The 18,779-nt window shown below is 46.1% G+C and overlaps 1 protein-coding gene across 1 annotated transcript in view; it reads left to right on the top strand.

The window, feature by feature from the left end:
- PAK3 (p21 (RAC1) activated kinase 3) overlaps positions 1-18,779 on the top strand; it is a 248,423-nt gene that overhangs the window by 44,827 nt on the left and 184,817 nt on the right. The window contains exon 2 of the mRNA XM_047716045.1: positions 556-651. The gene's annotated coding sequence lies outside the window, so the exon portion shown is untranslated. The remainder of the gene's footprint in view (positions 1-555; positions 652-18,779) is intronic.

Below are 18,779 nucleotides of genomic sequence, written 5' to 3'. Positions count from 1 at the left end.
GTTCCAGAATCCTTGCATACTTCCATAGAAAAACATTTTGGAGATGCGAAGGCAGTCCGGGAATCCTATATATTCCCTGACATTTCTCTTTTTTGGGCCCCGTATGTCTGGTCCTTTCAAGAGCCACTCCTGTTCTGGGATGGTTTCCAATCCCTTTGTCACTCTTGTGACCCTCCTCTGGAGGTGGTCCACTCTCTCAGAGACCCTCTTGAAATGTAGTGTCAGGAACTGAAAAGGAGGCTTCGGGAGGGAACAGAGATCACAGGGCAACATTAATATTCAGGAATCTAGAAACTCAGATGAATACGACCTAAACTTGTGCTCTGTTTTTAACTGCTAAATAATTAAGCTATCGTAAACTAACTGTTGGCTTGAATTATGCTGTGGGCCAACTCAAACCCCTCGATCTTTTTGGAATTGCTTGTTTTTTATGTGAGCTGCTGCCAAGCTATGCTTCCTTTACTCTGGCTTCGCAGGAAAGACTTTCAGAATTTTAATTGAGGAGTTTTGCTTTACCTTACATGTTTTACTTTTTTTTTTTTTTTTTCATTTTAGCTTGGCATTCCAGCCCATCTGAACTCGTTTTGAATCCCAGCTTTGTTCTTCAACGTATTTGATATCCCTGCCAGTTTTGGGTCGTCTTCCCACTTGGTAAGTGTATTTTCTGTGTCATCAAAGTTATTAACAAATGTGGAAAAGCCCCATAGCCTTTTGAAACTTTTCTATTTGTTGTCACTTATGCTTTGGGTAAAATTCTTTCAATTTTCCATCCATTTGACTTGTGTTATAATCTGGTTAATATGGTCCTGTCTTGTCTCAGTCCATTCATGAGAAAGTTCTGAGAAATGATTTCAGATGCACTGCTGAATCCGAGATACGTTGTGGTTACAAAAGGCAGGGTAGATAAGGGATGATCTAAGACAGCACACTTTGGTTTATAAAATGGAAACTGTTACTTTTTTTTTCACAACTATGAAAGTAGTATTGGCTTGTTGTACGGGTCAATGGCACACCAAGGTGTACGAATTAGACAGTGTGAGTCCCTCTGTAATTCTTTGTGCCAACACCCTACCGGATAACTGTGGTTAACGATTTTGTGCAAACAGAAACAGAGATCTGTGATTTAAATGAGATCATACTATAGAGAATGTTATATTACCTGCTTTTTTCACTTAAAATCTTTTGGAAACATCTTCCCTGTCAGAACATATAGTTTGACTTCATCCTTTTTAATGACAGCCTAGTGTTCTTTTCTGGAGATGTTTCCTAATTTACTTCATCAATCCCATATTGATGGACATTTACATTGTTGGCCGATTTTTGCTGTTATAAGCTGTGTTGCCCGTTATAAGCCTGTTAAAAGGACCGAGACACCCCAAGATTAGCTGGCTTGAGAGCAAAGATCACTTTCTGAGCTTGGGCTAGACAGCAAAGATGCGTTTCAATATCAAAGCTGTACCTGCCCAGCTCTGTGGTCATGGATATGTCACTTACCCTTGCTGGGCCTAGTTCTCCTCACCTAGAGAATGAAGATATTTCTGTGGAAGAGATTTCGGAGAACCAAACCCAATGCCTGGCCAATAGGAAGCACTTCCTGTTAGCTGCTGTCAGCTGTCATTTGTCATCATCATCATCACCATTATGGGTGACCATATGGCTTACTCCGCATGGTCATGGAGATGAAGTGAGAATATACGTAAACCATCCAAAGCGATGTTCAGCATTAATTGAGGACCAAATAACTGAGGGCACTTATCAAATATATTTATATCAAGTACCCCTTAGGTACTTAGCTCATTATGCCTTATGTTATTTCTATTTGTGTTCATGTCTTGATCCCTTCCTCTACTTTCTAAGTTCCCTCAAGAGGAGAGTTCTTTCTCTCTCTCTTTCTCTGTCTTCCTGTCTCTCTTCCCCTCTGCCTAGGAAGCAGAAAAGACCCAGTGCTGGGGACTAAGGGGGCTCTTGAACATTTAGAGGAGTCAATGTTGCCCTCACTTTTTCTAAGCCCCTTGATCATGGTATTATTTTCTAGTTTGAAAACATTTTTCCCTTTAACTGATCAATGGGACCTTTTCCCTAGGGCACACCACAGCATACATGTTCCAACCACTGAGCCACTGATCACAGTATCTTAGCTTTGGAAAGTTTTCCAGAAAACAGTGGCCTGGGGTGTGCATTCATTTGAGCAAACTGGGCTTGTGTACCACTCCCAGGCTTCTGCTGTCTGCACAGAAAAGGATATTGGACATGAGCTTAGTTCAGGCTGCCACCAAGTCCCCCTTAGACTACCACAATGCAGTCTTCTAGTCGTTTTCTTACTTTCACCCATGCTGTCCACGTAGCAGCAAGAGCGGTCTCTAGAAAGTAATGAAGTGAGATTACATCATTCCCCTCCTCAGGACCCTTCAGTGGCTCCCGTTTCGTGTAGCATCAAGTCCAGCCTTCTTCCTGTGGTCTGCAAAGCCCTGTATGATCTGGCCCCCTGCATATCTCCAAACTCATCTTGTTGCACTCTTCCCCTCGCCCACTCTGCACCACCCACATTGGTCTTCTGGTGTGAGAACATGCCAAACTCATTCCTACTTTGGTGCCTTTGTTCTCATTCTGTCTACCCTTAGGAATTGAATCTCATCCATGCCCCAGCTTCCCCAGGCTTCGTCTTGCCTTTCAGGTTTCCACTTAGATGATACCATCTCAGAATGAGATCATTCACCTAGGCCTTCCCCTTCCTATCTCAAGTAGCTTCCCATTGCTTCATGTGCCGTGCCCCCTTGTTAATCTCAAACTCTTTGGTTCTCAACCCTCACTTCACCTTAAGAATCACCCAGAGAATGTTAAAAAAAATAGCCAGGCTCCTTCTAGACCAAGGAAATCAGAATCTCTGGGGACAAGGCCCAGGTCATCTGTATTTTTAAATGTTCCCCTGGTAATTGTAATGTGTGGGTAAGGTTGGCAGGCTCTGTTCTAATCTTTGGGCTTGTTGATTTTCTTCCTGGTACTTATCACCAGATGTAATTCTTTTCACTCATTCATTTAATAAGTATTTATTGAGCTCCTACCATGTGCTTGGCTCTACTTGAAACACAGGGATTAAAATTGTGAACACAAAAAAACACAAATTCTAACCTTTTATGAAACTTCCACTCTAGTGGGGAAGGCAAACAATAAATAAGATCAGCAACTATACATATTTATAGAGCTTGATATATATATGTAGGAAACTCTGTGTGTGTGTGTATGTGTGTGTATAGTATTATGGATTGAATGTGTCTCCCCCCATGCCAAATTCATATTTTTCAACTCTACCCTCCAATGTGATGATATTTGAAGATGGGCCTTTGAGAGGTGGCTAGGGTTAGATGAGCTCATGAGGATAGGACCCTGGTCTGATGAGATTAGTGCCCATATAGGAAGCGAGACCACAGAGCTTACTCTCACCCCCATTCCACCTCCCTGCCACACACACACACACACACACACACACACACACAGTTCCTGTGAGCACACAGCAAGATGGCAATTACCTACAAGACAAGACAGGAGACCTTAGAATGAAATCTACCTTGCCAGAACCTTGAACTTGGACTTCTTGACCTCCAGAACTGTGAGAAATAAATTTCTGCCTCCCAGTCTATGGTATTTTGTTATGGCAGCCTGAGAAGATTAAGATGTATGTTATGTTAGATTATGATAAGTGCTAAGGAGAAAAAAATAAAACATAAAATGGAGATACAATTTTTGGGGGGCAGGAGAGGGAGAAAAGGTTTTGATAGAGTGGACTGGAATGGTGAATCTGGAGTAAAGATTTGAAAGAAGTGAGAGATCCAGATCTGCAGGTATCTGAATATAGAGTATTCAAGGCACAGAAGAGGAAGTACGGGGGCACCTGGGTGGCTCAGTGGGTTAAAGCCTCTGCCTTCGGCTCAGGTCATAGTCTCAGGGCCCTGGGATTGAGCCCCACATCGGGCTCTCTGTTCAGCAGGGAACCTGCTTCCCCCTCTCCCTCTGCCTGCCTCTCTGTCTACTTGTGATCTTTCTCTGTCAAATAAATAAATAAAATCTTAAAAGAAAGAAGAAGAGGAAGTGTGAAGGCCCTGGGGCTGGATTATACCTGGTGTGTTTGAGGAACAGTGAGGGGGGCAGCTTGGCTGGCGAGTTGCGAACAAGGGGCACAGAGTGGTAGGAGATACATTCAGAGAAGTAACTCTATTACTCTATTACTACTCTCTCTAGGGAGCAGATAATGTGGAGCCTTAAAGGTTATTGTAAGCGCTTTGGCTTTTACTCTGAGTAAGAATGGTTATCACTGAGGATTTTCTAGCAGACAGTAGAATAATCTGACTGAGATTTTAAGAGGTTCACTCTACCTGCCATAGAGAACTCAAGGGGGGAAATGGTGGCAGGAACAAAACCAGCTAGGAGGTCACCACAGTGATCTAAGTGAGAGGCAATGGTGGCTTGGAGAAGGATGATAGAAAGAGCAGAACACAAGAGAAATGGTCCAAATCTGGATGTACTTTGTGGGTTAGGATATACAGAATTTGCTGACAGAGTGTGTTTTGGGCAGAAGACATAGCATACAGTCAAGGAGGACTGAGCATCCAGAAGAATGGAGTGCCATTACACTGAGATGGGTAGGAAAGTGGGAAGAATCAGTTTCAGGAGGAGATGTCAAGGGCTTAGTTTTGAACTTGGTAAGTGTAAAGTGCCCATTAGCCCTTCTTCAGCTGGAGATGTCAAGTAGAGAGGTAGATGTACAATCCTGGAGTATATAGGAGAGGTCTGGCCTGGAGATAGAACTTTGGAAACCATGAGATTGGATGAAATCTCCTAGATGGTAAGCTCAGGTAGAAAAGAGCAGAAGCCCAGGGACTGAGACCTAAAGCACTCCAGAGATTAGAGGTTGGGTTACAGAGCAATAAGCAAAGGGGACTGAGCAGGAATAGCCAAAGCAGAAGGAAGAAAACCAATAGCAAGTGGTTTCCTTGGAGCCAAGAGAAGAAACTGATTTAAGGAAGAGAGAGTGGTCACTTCATGTCAGGCATAGCCAAGAAGCTCGAGTAAGATGAGGATGGAGAGCTAACCACTGGATTTTGGAACATGTATGTCACTGGGTGATCTTGGTCAGAATAGTGATGAAAGTGAGTTCAAGAGGGAAAAGAAGGAGAGAATTGGGAGACAATGGGTATAAACAATTGCCCCGACATTTTAGTACTAAAAGGAGGACAGAGATGAGGCAGAAGCAGTATCTGAGGGGAGATTCGCCTTGAGAGAAGGTTTTATTAATTTGGAGGATGGGAGAAATCATATTCTAATAAGAATGACCCATGTTCTCGAATTAGGAGGTGAGCGGTTGAGGGCAGGGACTTGGTGTGGGGTATCCCCCTCACCTCCCACAGTGCCCAGCACAGAGTAGCCATTTGCCAAGTATTGTTGAGTCAGCGCCTGATCAAATGATTGCAGACGGCTGTGGGAGTAAATAAATATCAGAGTTGAGTGGCAGGGTGGAGTGGCAGGTGAATGGAGGAGCACCCTGCCTTCAGCTCCCCTCATTCCCGCCCCACTCCTGGTGCACCAAGCTCACCACAGGGCCAGACTCCCTCTGCCAAGGGGGCATGCAATGTCTCTGTAGTCATCTGTTCTGGGGAGAGGACAGGCTTTGGAGCTGTGAGAACGATGTGTGGCCAGACAAGACCACAGAGCTCAGGAGGGTTAGGGCACATTGTGTCATGGCTGTTCCCTGGGCATGGTCTGTCAGGAGCATTCATAGCCTCTTGGAGCTCAGCTCAAGGAGCAGCAAAACCAGAGTCTGGGCAGGAGAAGCCCCTGCATGTGCAGTGCCCAGTGGCCTTGGCACCTTGCTCATCCCAGTCCCTGTGTGGTGCCACCCACATAGTGTCAGGTGACATCTCAGCCCAGTGGGGCTTCCCCCTGGGGCCAGCGACTCTGCTGTTGTCAGGAAGAGACGGCATGGCCCAGCCCTGCGTGAACACACAGAAGGCACTTGGCAGCTTTTGGATGAAGGAACCCCTGGGGACTCTGGGAATTGACACAAAGAGTGAGGAGAGAAGGCTTCCTTTTCCATGCCTCCCTTGCCACCATGCTTTATGCCCAGACACAGCTCAGTGAGGGTGGCTGGTGGCAGGTGCATGTCCTGGACTTGAAGGAAGACACAGGGAAACCCCTGCAGTGAATTGGCAGCAACCCCAAGCAGACCTTTTCCATCTCCTCACCTGGCACTCAGAGATGACACCATTGAGTTCAGTCTTACGAGTCCAAAATGTTGATGTCAAACAGCATTGACATCATACCTGATCTGGGCCACATCCTGTGTGTTTTCTCAAAGTTGCAACTACACTAAATATTACAATTCCTCCTCCTCCTCCTGATTGCAGCTAACACAGACCGAGCACCAACTCTGGGCCAGGTACTGAGCTAAGCACTTTGTATACCATGTCAGTCATAGTTCTCACTGCAGCCGGGTGAGGTGAATACTACTCCCGTCGCCAGTGAATAGGAGAGATTCAAGCCACGCAGGGGAAGAGTTGAGACTCAAGTCCGATTCTGTGTGACTGCAGAATCACATTCTTCGTGGGTCTCTATGACAGCACCTCTCTGAGAAACGCAGACAGATAATCTCACGCTGTGGCTTCAAAGCCTCCAGAGGCTTCCCATCACGTGGAGAATTTAATCCAGCTTTCTTCCTAGGCCACCAGGGCCTGGCAGTATCCAGCCTTTGCCTGCCTCTTTGGCCATGTTTCATTCTCTTCTCCCCTTGCCCCTGTGAGACCTGTGGAGAAGCCTCTTGATCTGTAGCAGTGCTCTATTCTCAGTATATCTGGTAGGCTGACTTGGGTGTTTATTCCTGCTTCCAGAGGTATTTCCCTTGGAAAACACCCCCCACTGTCCAAACAACCATCCCAGAAGCCCTGTATCAAAAGGTGGGAGCTGCCTCATGATTGTCAGCACTCCTGTTGTTCAAGGGGAATTGTTGGGTTAGCTTAGGGCTGCCTGTCTCATTTGTACTGTAAGATTGTAGAAGCTTGACTGTGCCCCAGACCCTGTCTGGTATCAAGAAGCATGTGATGCTCAGAGGTGAGCTAAAGCCCAAATTCTCGTTCTGTGACTGCTGGTATTTGAGGAGACAGTGCCGTATGGCTCGGGGAGGACGGGAACAGCGCTGGACCAGGACACATACGAATCACTTCTATGTCGAGCTCTCTCACTCGCTAGCTGGGAGACCTTAGATAAATCTTTCTAATTCTCTATGCCTTGATTTCCTTATCAGTCAGTGAAAGTAATAGTCTCTGCCCCTAAGGGATTGCTTTGAGTATCTTGAGATGATTTATTGGATAGTGTTCTGGAAGGTACAGAAATTTGCATAATGCCTAGTAAGTGCTTAATATATTCTGGATACTGCTCCAAGCTCCTCATGTGTATTCTCTCTGCATCAATCCTCAGACAAGACCCAAGCATGTTACTGTTAATAGTATCTCCACTTTACAGATGAGAAAATTGAGGCCCAGAGAGGTTAAGGGATTTGTTCATTGTTCACTGGCGGCAAAGTGGCAGAGCCAGATTGTGAATGCGAGCAGTCTGGCTTCAGAGCCCGTGGCCTGAGCCCCTGACTTAATGGGTAATGGGTTTTACTGGGGCTGTGTCCTAGTCTGTTCCCGCTCCTATAACAGAACACTAGAGACTGGGAGTGCTTAGAAACAACAGAAATGTATGTTTTGCCACTGTGGAGGCTGGGAAGGTCCAAGACCAAGGTGCTGATAGACTCAGTGTCAGATTAGAACTTCTCCCTGGTTTGTAGATGGCCATCTTCTCACTATAGCATCACATGGCAAGAGGGGGCAAAGAAATCCTGTGGAGTCTCTCCTCTAAGCGCACTGACCCCATTCGTCAGGGCTCCAGTCTCATGAGCTGATCACTTCCCAAAGGTGTCACATCTAAATGCCATCACGCTGGGGAATAGTTTTCGAAATAGGAATTTGGTGTAGATACAAATGTCCCGTCTCTAGCAGGAAGGGAGGGTAGTATTTTTTTCAAGTAAAAAAATATTGCTACTGTTTTGTGCAAGTCTTATACCATTTTGCCTCCACTGGGCTATAAGCTACTTGGGTTCCTTTGCATGTTACTCTTTAGTTTTGGGGTAGCAGACCCTCACCTACCTCAATTGTGATACCTTCCCCCTCCTTGAAGCCACCAGAGGTTCCCACATAGGTAATATTCCACAAAACATAATCTTCCCATGTCCAGAAGAGAGTGTGAATGCCTGGTGGTCTGGTCCCTTTGTGTCTTCAAAAATACTGAACACTTCCAATGTGTTCGGCCCTGTTCTAGTCAACTGGTGATCCCACAGTGCACATGCACGCACACACACACACACACACACACACAACCCCCAGCCTCCACAACATTGCTTCTGCTGTATTTTTGCCCTAACACACAGTCTTAATCTCACCATGCGATAATAGCAGACAAACTTCGGTTAAAGAAAATGATCACATAATTGGCCTGGAGTTGTCAAATTGTCAAGGTTATGGAAGATAAAGCCCGAGGAACTGTTGTAGATTAGAGGAAGCTAAGGAGACATGGAAACAAATATAGTCTGTGCTCCTGAATTGGATCGTGGCATAGCAGAAGGACACTAGTGAGGAAATGGGGGACATTTGGAAAAGCTTTGTGCATTATTTAATAATGTTATATCACTATTAATTTCCTGGCTTTGATACATTTACTATTATTTTTTTTGAAAGATTTTATTTATTTATTTTGAGAGAGAGAAGAGAGAGAGAGGGAGAGAGAGCGAGCACAGGAGGGGCAGAGGGAGAGAATCCCCAAGCAGACTCTGTGCTGAGCATGGAGCCTGACATGGAGCTCGATCTCACAACCCTGAGATCATGGTCTGGGCTGAAAGCAAGAATCAGACACTCCACCGACTGAGCCAGCCAGGCACCCCAATAGTTTTCTCACTATTATGTAAGTTGTTAATATGAGGGGAAGTCAGGTAAAGGGGATAGAGCAACTGGGTTGGGTTTACAATTTTCCTTTAAGGTCTAAAAGTGTTTCAGGCCATTTGAAAGCATGTTGGCAGGCACAGAAATGATAAATGCCAGAAGGATATGTGTAGGACATTGACAGTCTCTGCTACACTTCCTGAATCTCAGGGTCCTCCTCTGTCATTTAGGCCTAATAGTTATGTATTATTCCTGATTCTCCTTATTAAAGAATTTGCAGGGAAGCCTGCTTTTGAAGTATTAGAGAAATATAAGCTCTAAACATTCAGTTTTGTGATAGAAGCTACAAAGAAATGAAAAGATCATCACTTCATCCTCCAGAAAGAAAAATTATTTAACAAAATTATTTCAAAATGAAAAGTTAAAAATATCCCTCCCTTCCTCGGGTTTACCTTTTGGGAAGGAAAGGGGGAGAGAGGGAGGGAGAGAGAGAAAGAGGGATGAGAGATAATAAAAAAAGCAATCAGTTAATTTTATCATGTATTAGAAGGCAGGGAGTCCTATGAAGAGAAAGAAAGCAGGAAAAGGCAGATCGGGAGGAGGAGAGGGGCAGCTTTAAAATGGTCATTTGAAGAAAAGACTTTAAAGAAGAGAGGGAGCAAGAGCTCCAAGGAGTGCATCCGTCAGGGGGAGTGGCCAGTGCAAAGGCCCTAAGGCCTGACCGGTTTTAAGGAACAGTAGGAAACCCGGTGGAGCTAGAGTAGAGTGAGCAAGGTCAGTGTGCCTCCTTCTGGAGTCTCTAAAGATAACAGGAAGAAAGTGGCCACAGGGCAAAAGTCAGGGGAGTTAAAAAATAGACATCAAATAGAGGTTTCCAGCAGAGTCACAGAGGATGAAAACCTGAAGGGAAGGGAAGAGCAAGGAAGGGCAATTGCTGGCATCTGGAATACCTGTCCAATTTCTGGTGAGGAACCAAATTATTAGTAATCCCCATAGTAAGGCTCTGAGTCTCCCGTGCTTCACTCCTCTCCAATCACAGAACTCTAATTAATGCTGAGTGTGGCAGTCATACCACGGCCTGAGACATCTCTACGATGTCATCTTAATGAGAGGCATAATTGGTAGCAGAGAGGGGTGGGCTGATTTTTCTTGGAGTAATAAGTGGGACTGATGAGAAATCCAGACCCTCATTCTGGTTCGGTGTATGTTTATTATTGAATGTCCCGAGTCATTCTGTTCACGTCATTTGGATGTTTGGGGCCTGGGAACATGTGCACTGAGAAGAACACAGCAGGGATGGTGCATGGGAAGCAGGCCCCTGGTCTGATGTGTGCCTGCAGAAGACAGGCCAATACCAGAGGGGTTTCCTGGAGACTTCTCAGCTTGTAGCCACGGCCAGGCTGCTTCCAACTGTGCAGAAGCAGAAATGCACACAGGGAAGGCCAGCCTGGATGCCGGGGGAGGCTGGTAGACAGTGCTCATGTTTGGGCAACATTTCAAGCCAGCAGGAGGTCTGCACATGTGTGTTGGCCTGTCCTTCCAGTGTTACAAAGACTGGATGAGAAGACTTCGCGGATAGGATCCTACAAAGTGCAAGACATTGCGTACATGTAAGGTGTTACTACTATCGTTGTGTACCACAGGGGGTGAGGGGCTGCTGGGTATAAAAAAAGGAGACCTACGGTCATAGTGTTTGTTCACTGGTTCCCTTCTAGTCTAGTGTTATAGAAGGACCATCACCTTCCTTTTAGAATCAACACTTACCATTTGGAGCACTTAGGACATGCCAGGCACTCTGGTAAGTTCCTTGGGCACGTTCTTTCTTTCAGTCCTCACCACAAGCCCGTGAAGTAAGTACTGTTGTTTCATTTAAAAGTTGGCTAAAGGAGGCTCAGAGATGTTAACTTACACAAGGCTGCACAGTAAGTGGGAGAGCCACTTCTGTGCAGGAGACCCACACTGGGATTCTGGATCCTTCTCTCTGCCCTCAAGTGCCTTTTAAATTCAAGGTACACATGCTCCAATGTGGCAGGTTTGGGTTTCCAAGAGGGAGGGCATCAACTTCATTTTTCAGGCTCCACACAGAAGGGTGGCTGGAGAAGGAGAACTTCACACAAGTGGGTCACTCCAACTTGGAGTGGTGCTGGGCAGGATTGGGCCTTGGTTGTTTGAAGAGGCACTGTGGCAGTATCTACCTTCCCAGCTTGAAAGACTGGGCCAGGGACAAGAGTGACAGACCAACACTGAATTCTAGAAATACACAGGGTAGCTGTCACCAGCTTCACCTTGTCCTTGTGCCAGGGAGGAAACTAGAAATCCAGAGCTATGCTGAGACTCGCCAAAGGTCACACAGCTCATTAGAGCCTAGCGGCTGCTATGGAACCCTAACCTTTAGGCTCCCAGTTCAGAGCTTCCTCCCACCCCCTAGCCCACCCCCACTGGCCCCCCAGATTCCTCAGGCAGCACTCAGAGAGTGGAGCTGCTGTCCGGATAGTGGCTCTTTATGTGGCCCTAGGACCTGCAGCTCCAGCCTCACTGTGCACCTGTTAGAAGTGCCAATTCTCAGGTCTTACCCTGGACGTCCTGGGGCCAGGGCCCAGTAAGGTGCACCTTATCACGCCCTCTTGGTGATCCCGATGCACTTGCAAGTTTGAAAACCACTGGTCTAGACAGAAAGGCAAACCAAGTGTCACAGACATCGATAAGCACTCAGAGCATCAGCTGGTAAATCACCGAGGGTTGTCTTCATAGAAAGCGAATAAGATGAGGCTCACAGCTCCCAAGCCACACCTGCAAAGCAGTGTCACCTTGCAACACACATGACAGTGTCAGATAGACACAGACCAGGAGGGCGAGTGTAACCAGCTCTAGTTCACCTGCACGTGCTTCCGAGTTTTGCCAACTCAGCAGTTCCAGAGTCCTGCTAGCTTCTCCGCTCGCTGCTATGGAGGGTGTGTCCCTGCACTTTGGGGACCCACCATACAGGTTCATAGAACCTCCGAGCTCGGAGGGAGCTCAGAGATGATCAACCCTTTCCCCCACCTCTGCCACCTCCCTCGCGATACACCTGACTGGCACTCTTTTGTCTTCTGCATTACAGGGCCACAATAATAGTGAGTTCTGTTCCCTGGAAGACAGGGCAGAGGTGAGTAGGAGGAGGACACGCATACAAGTAACTACAATAATAAAATGGTATATAAGCACTAGAGCCCATGCCATGAGAACCCTGAGCTGGAAGGAATGAATTTCAGCACTGGGAAGTCAGGGGAGGCTTTATGGAGGAGGTGCTATTTGAGCTGGACAAGATCCCAGCAAGCAGGGCCAGTGGAGGAGGAAAGAGGCCTGTGGCCACATTGCCATGAACAGAGGCACAAAAATGCCGGACACGTTCCACGAAATATATTTAGACAGGCCTAGTGAAGGGGACATACTTCTTGCCAACTGCTTGACCCCGACCTTGGGCAAGTTACATCTCTCCGCCTCTATTTTTCCCTACTTGGAAAATGAAAGTAATCTGTGTTGTCGAGTTATGGGAAGGAATAAATAAGATAATGATGTGAAGTAGCTGGCACAATGGCTGGTTCGTAGCAAGAACTCTAAAACATCAGGGACTACCTTGCTGAATATACAGAATATACAGAATATATACAGAATAGCAAACGAGATGGTTTGCCTGGAGAACTGGGTGTAAGCCTGGGATTGGTGGAGCTAATCTTCGGGACCAGGTTGTGACAAGGGCTTTGAATGCCAAGTGAAGGATTTGGGGCTTTTATTCTGAAGGCAGGGGATCTGTGTGTTTGGAGGATTAAATTAGAGCAGGGTGATGGGGAGAGGGGAGTCAGAGGGCTCTCGATGCTGGAAGAATCAGATTCAGAGCGGAGATATCTGAATTAGTAAATGTCTGAATTCCTCTACTACATAGAAACCTGAGTTAGGGTTGATGGAACCTGAAATGTGCAAATGTGTGTGTGAGTATATATGTATATGTTTTAAACTGCATCAATGTGTGGGGATCTGGGTGATGTGGTCAGTTAAGCATCCCACTCTTGGTTTTAGCTTGGGTTGTGATCACAGGGTTGTGGGATTGAGCCCTGAGTCAGGCTGTAAGCTCAGCTCTCTCCCTCCCCCTCTACCGCTTCTGCTTGTGCATGTTCTTGTGCGCTTTCTCTCTCTCAGATAAATAAATAACTCTTTCAAAAAATGTGCAAAATGTGTATCTGTACATATATTGAATATATGTATAAAATAACTAGAAAGTGAAAAGTGATGGCTGGAGAGAATATTAGCCAATTTTAAAAATAATTTCAGTGTGAAAGACAATCCCTTTGTTAGCTTGAGTTGAACTATGTGAAACATCATATTCGATGAAAACATTTCCCAAAGCTGGCCTTTTCATGAGAAAACTTGAGATCTGTGCAATTCACACATACTTGATAAATTTAAGCACATTCTGTCTTACTGGCAGGGACAGAAATCTGCTATAAGACACAGAGTCCTCTGATGACAGATGATTAGAAGCCTCAATGGCAGTTCCCACAGTGTCCAAATTTAAGGACTTTTCTAACAGCTGTCCAGGGATACAAGTACCTTCTACTTGGGCCTTGGTGATGAGAGTCTTCTTTAGCTCCCAATCAAGATGAACACACTTCAGAACGTTGTTGAGTCCCAGGCCAGAGGGAATGATCTCATTTGGCACATTACTGAGTGCCTGCAAAGAGGAAAGTCACTAACCGCTCACAAATATTTTGCCATTGACTAACTGCAAAGATGCATCTGTTAAAGCAATCCATTGGAGCAGGCTCGTTCCCTCGAATATTAAAGAATATCGATACCAGCTAAAAGCGAGTCAATTTGTCAGGCATTTACAAAGCAGCTTTGAAGCCAAATGATCCCCTTCCTGCCTTCACCTTTCTTCCAGAATAGATGCACCAACACATCCAAGTGTGGACTCAGCCTCCTCTGTTGGAGCCTTCTCAGATAAAGCTTTCTTGGGCTGCGGGGAACAGATGTTTGGGCGGGAGGTGGTGCAGGAGCGCTGGGTGCCACGCCTGTTCTGCGCTGGGGAAACTGTTGCTCAGTTGCCTTGCAGACCTGCCGGGCTCTCCCCTTGGTCTACTACCCGATGCCAACAGAAACAGATCCACGGAAGCAGTTAAACTGACCGGTTGGACTGACCCAGATTCTTTGAGGAAATGCAAAAGTCTGACGGCTCATGGGATTAGTTTCGCTTTTGCTCCACATCTGCACATTACCTTCTTGTCCATGGCAGCCCCAGCTTGCTAGAGCTGCTCACCTTGGCAGCCGGCTTTCTGAGCCAAGAGAATTTGAGAACAGTCTGGTTAGGAGAAAGCAGTCAGCCTGCCCAAGAGAAACTTCCAGACCAACGGAGAGATGCGGCCTTCACCTTCATTGATCTGCTGTAATCCTGGTGTCCTTTCCTCACCATCTGCCCAGGCTCCTCTCCTCTACAATCTCAGGGGCTGTAGCCCACTTGTCAGATGAAGCTGTGTGGAGAACACAGCACAGTGTGTATACCATTCGAGGTTTAGTTTTTTTCCTAAAGAGAAAGGGGCTGTGCTGAGTGGCTATAGGAGACATAGGAGGATGGAAAAAGGAATGTTTTGTTTCCATTCAAGAGGTGGCATTGGAAAGCAATGGGGAAAGGCACAGGCAAACCGCATGGGTGATTAGTGATGTCAGAACCAGATTAAAGGAGACGTCGGGGCTCACTGCGCAGCAAGGGTTCCTACCCCTATGACACACGAGGCTTACAGAGAAAGCCTAGAGCATGTGGGTCCTCAGCCCTCACCCTCAGAGGGTCTCGCGTAATTGGTGTGAGGTTAAGATCCCAGCACTGGCACTTTTTAAAAGCTCTCCAGATGGGAAACAACATTGCCATAAAGGACATCATTGAGCCAATCGGCCGCATTGGAATACGGGCTGTTTATTGGATAGTATTGTATCAGTGTTAAAATTTCTCAACTTGGGGGCGCCTGGGTGGCTCAGTGGGTTGGGCCGCTGCCTTCGGCTCAGGTCATGATCCCAGGTCCTGGGTTCAAGCCCCACATCGGGCTTTCTGCTCAGCAGGGAGCCTGCTTCCTCCTCTCTCTCTGCCTGCCTCTCTGCCTACTTGTGATTTCTCTCTGTCAAATAAATAAATAAAATCTTTAAAAAAAAATTTCTCAACTTGATAACTGTATTACGATTAGGTAAGAGACAGTCCTTGTTCTTAAGAAATGCACACCTAAGTTTTTAGAGGTGAAGGGCATGGTGCCTGCAACTTACTCAAATGAATTAGGAATAAAAAAAAGAAAACCCACAAGGAAATGTAAGGAGGGAGGCATACAACAAATATGGCAAATGCTAACATTTGGTGAATCTGGGTGAGAGCTCACCCTGCTGACAAGAGTTCTTTGTACTATTCTTAGAACTCTTCTGTTAGTTTCAGAGTATTTCTGAATAAGAAATTGTAAAACAACAACAACAACAAAACATAACCCAAAAAGCCCAGCTCCCCAGATGAAATAATGTACAACCAGATTTGGAAACCCCTGGATTCAGAAAAACAGAGGTAACAGGGACCTATGACAGGTGACAATAAAGGCTTTTCTGAGCCACTGTCCCTGGTTCACTGGCCACCGTTGGCGTGGCAAAGCTTGAGGACTGAATTAACCAGGCATAAATCTGTCAGTCCATTGGCAACTGTTTTGGAACCTCGTACCTGGGGCTCCATGCTGCAGAGAAATTTTCCAGATGAAGTAGGGTGGGCATACAAAGCACCATGGATTGGCAACCCATCATCCATCTGGACCTCTTGATCATGGCAATTCCCTGTCAACCCCGTGTTCTGGTCCTTGTGAGAGTCACTCTGATCCGTAGAACACAAGAAGCATAAACAAAGGCTTGTGGCAAAGGGAAGGGGGAAGTTTGAGGCCGTCTCTTCAAAAGCCAGCCCCTGATACAGGTCATGGGAGAAGTTTAGCCCCTCCCGGCTGGTGGCATCTGGCTCCCGAGCTAAGGCTTTCACAGAGGACAATGTAATTCTGATGTGGTGTCAAGGTACAGGCTGCTTGTTGTGACAAGCTTTGAGTTTGTTGCTTCTGCTGTGAGAGGAGCCCAAATGTCTCTCCCCTGATGGGAGCAGATGGAGGACAGCCCTTGCCTCCATCAGAATTTTCTAGACCTCACCTCCCTCCCTTCCCAGTGTTAGCTCCTTTCCCCTCTGCCTGCATGCTATGGTAGTGTTTTTTCCAGACATTGAATTAGAGGCTAGATTGTTGTTTGTAACCCTTATTTGTGTCCAAATCAAGGTCAGCTGACATAGATGCCCAGCAAGAGGGAATAGGGCTTTCCCAAGCACCCAGCCGCACGGGAAACTCTGGAAGACAAATGAGAATTCTAGGCACTGAAATTGGTCAGACCTGGGCTGGATCATAGTTGTGCCCCTGAATGGATGTGTGAGCATAGGCAAGCTACTTAACATCGCTGAGTTTTAGGTTCCTCGGCTGTAAGATGGAGCCAATATTCGTATGAAATTCGGAGGGGTGTGAGCATTAAAGGAGACAGAGAGCTTCGCAAATGTGCGATAGGTAGAAGACAGCCATTCATTCGATGGGTATTTATTGAGTTTCTTCTATGTATAGTCAAAGAGCAGTTCGAATCCAGTCTGGCCTTACGTGCTATTTGTTCCAAACCTTGGACAAGTTACTTCGTTTGACCTCTCTGGGTCTCTTGACTTCCCTTGCTCCTCAGTGAAGCTGGTTTAAATTAGTTACTTGAAGGATTGCTGTAAGGAAGAAATAAGGACAAGGCATAACACACATTGAGCACATAGAAAGTGCTTGGCCAAAGTGAATTATTGTAACTGCTGTGGTTACTATCACTATCAGCTCTTCTTAGAGCTCCTTCCTTTTTTTTTTTAAGATTTTATTTATTTATTTGAGAGAGAGAGAGAGGGTGAAAGAGAGCACGAGAGGGGAGAAGGTCAGAGGGAGAAGCAGACTCCCCATGGAGCTGGGAGCCCAATGTGGGACTCAATCCCGGGACTCTGAGATTATGATCCAAGCCGAAGGCGGCCGCTTAACCAACTGAGCCACCCAGGCACTCCTCGGAGCTCCTTCTTATTATGAGTTGCTTCACTTACCAGCCACTCTTAACACAGTCCTTTGCAGACCTTCCCCAATCTGCATTATCCTGGCCGCAAGGGCAGAGTCTTTATCCTTTCTACTGTTCTGGTGTCTCCATGGCACCTGGTGGAGAGGAGGTGTTTCATGCATGAAACAGAGCACATTCTGCAAGCAAGCACAGCCATTGGCTGGCTTCACTGCCTGGGTTTGAGTTTCAGCAGATCCGCTTTTCTTGCTTACTGAGTAACTTCGTAGCAACTCCTGGAACTTCTTGAGCCTCCATTATCTCATCTGTAATATGGGTGGGATAGTAATTCCTACCTCTGGGGTTCACTGTGGGGATTAAAGACCCCATCTAGTAGGAACCTAATAAGGACTAGGGGTTATTACTGTCATTATTGTCCGAGAAAATTCCTGTGGTCAAGGATCACAGGAACTATTCTAAGAAATCTCTCTCGCACATGCGTCCACTCTGTCACACATATACACACAGTCGCATGCCACTGCGACCACCACCGAGAGTGGGCAGCACAGAGAAGACAGGTTATAAGGGAGACACACATAAACATTCATTGCTTATGAGAAGCTCTGTGAACCCCAGGCCACGGCCAGTGTTTGTACTACATTCTGTAACTGTGGTGCTGTGTGCCCCTGAGTTCTTTTTATATCGAGGTATATAATTCATATAACATACACTTACCCATTTTAAAGTGAACAACTCAGTGACATTTTATATCTTCATGATGTTCTGCTACCATAACATCATGCTGACTGTATCTAGAGGAAGGCAGAACTCATCCACTTGCGACTTCTCCTGTCACTGTTCTCTCCCCACATTGTTCTTCCCTCCTTATTTTCCCAGTTGTTCCCTATTTCTCTACCCCTCTGCTCTTTAGAGCAATGGGGTAAGTGTCTCTGACTGGTATATATATTTAGGGAGAGTGGGGGTGTTGGCCCACTGGGAAGATGCCAGACCCAAAGGGTGGCACTGGTGGAGTGTGGGTCGGGGCTGGCGAAGCCACTCTTTTTGCCACAGCTGAAAGCAAGCAAAAGCCCAGTGGCAACTGTGCATTGTTGCTTTGCCTTCTGATGGCCCCAGGGGCACCAGACTACATGAAAGGGATTATGACCAATTATGGCCTCTAAGGACCACACTCCCTTTTGTTACCACCTTTTCCATCTTTGGGCTCTTTGCCCTCATGAATAAATTTGCTCCGTATCAAAGCATCTATTACAGAATAACCTTGGCAGGCTCCACTCCCTCACAAAGATCTACTTTGTACTTGTACTTGGGAGCAAGAGCCACATCATCAGTAGTTTCAAAGAGGAGAATAGTTTATAGGTATTGAATTCTTCCTGCACACCAAGCACTGTTTTATCTCATCAAAGAGTTCTTACAGTGTCTCTGGGAGGTAGACATTGTTGTTACGTACTTTTTGTAGGTGAATAAACTGAGGCCCAGGGCGGTCAGTGACTTGGCCAAGACCACATAGTGTGTCACTAACAAAACCCACGTTCTACCTCACTAAGTAATATTGTGTCCCCATCCTTCTCAGTGTGGATGTTAATTAGTTGGTTGAATGGAAAATCGTAATGTATAGCAACTGCATACTGTAGCTTCCTTCATTCTTTATCTGGATTTTAGTCATGGCTCATGAACTGCCTAGCTTTATGATTTTGGACAAGT

This window comes from Lutra lutra, chromosome X, assembly GCF_902655055.1.
Source record: "Lutra lutra chromosome X, mLutLut1.2, whole genome shotgun sequence".
Lineage (NCBI taxonomy): Eukaryota > Metazoa > Chordata > Mammalia > Carnivora > Mustelidae > Lutra > Lutra lutra.
Note: the sequence above shows the minus strand (reverse complement) of the source record. Positions and strands in the feature narration are given on the sequence as shown.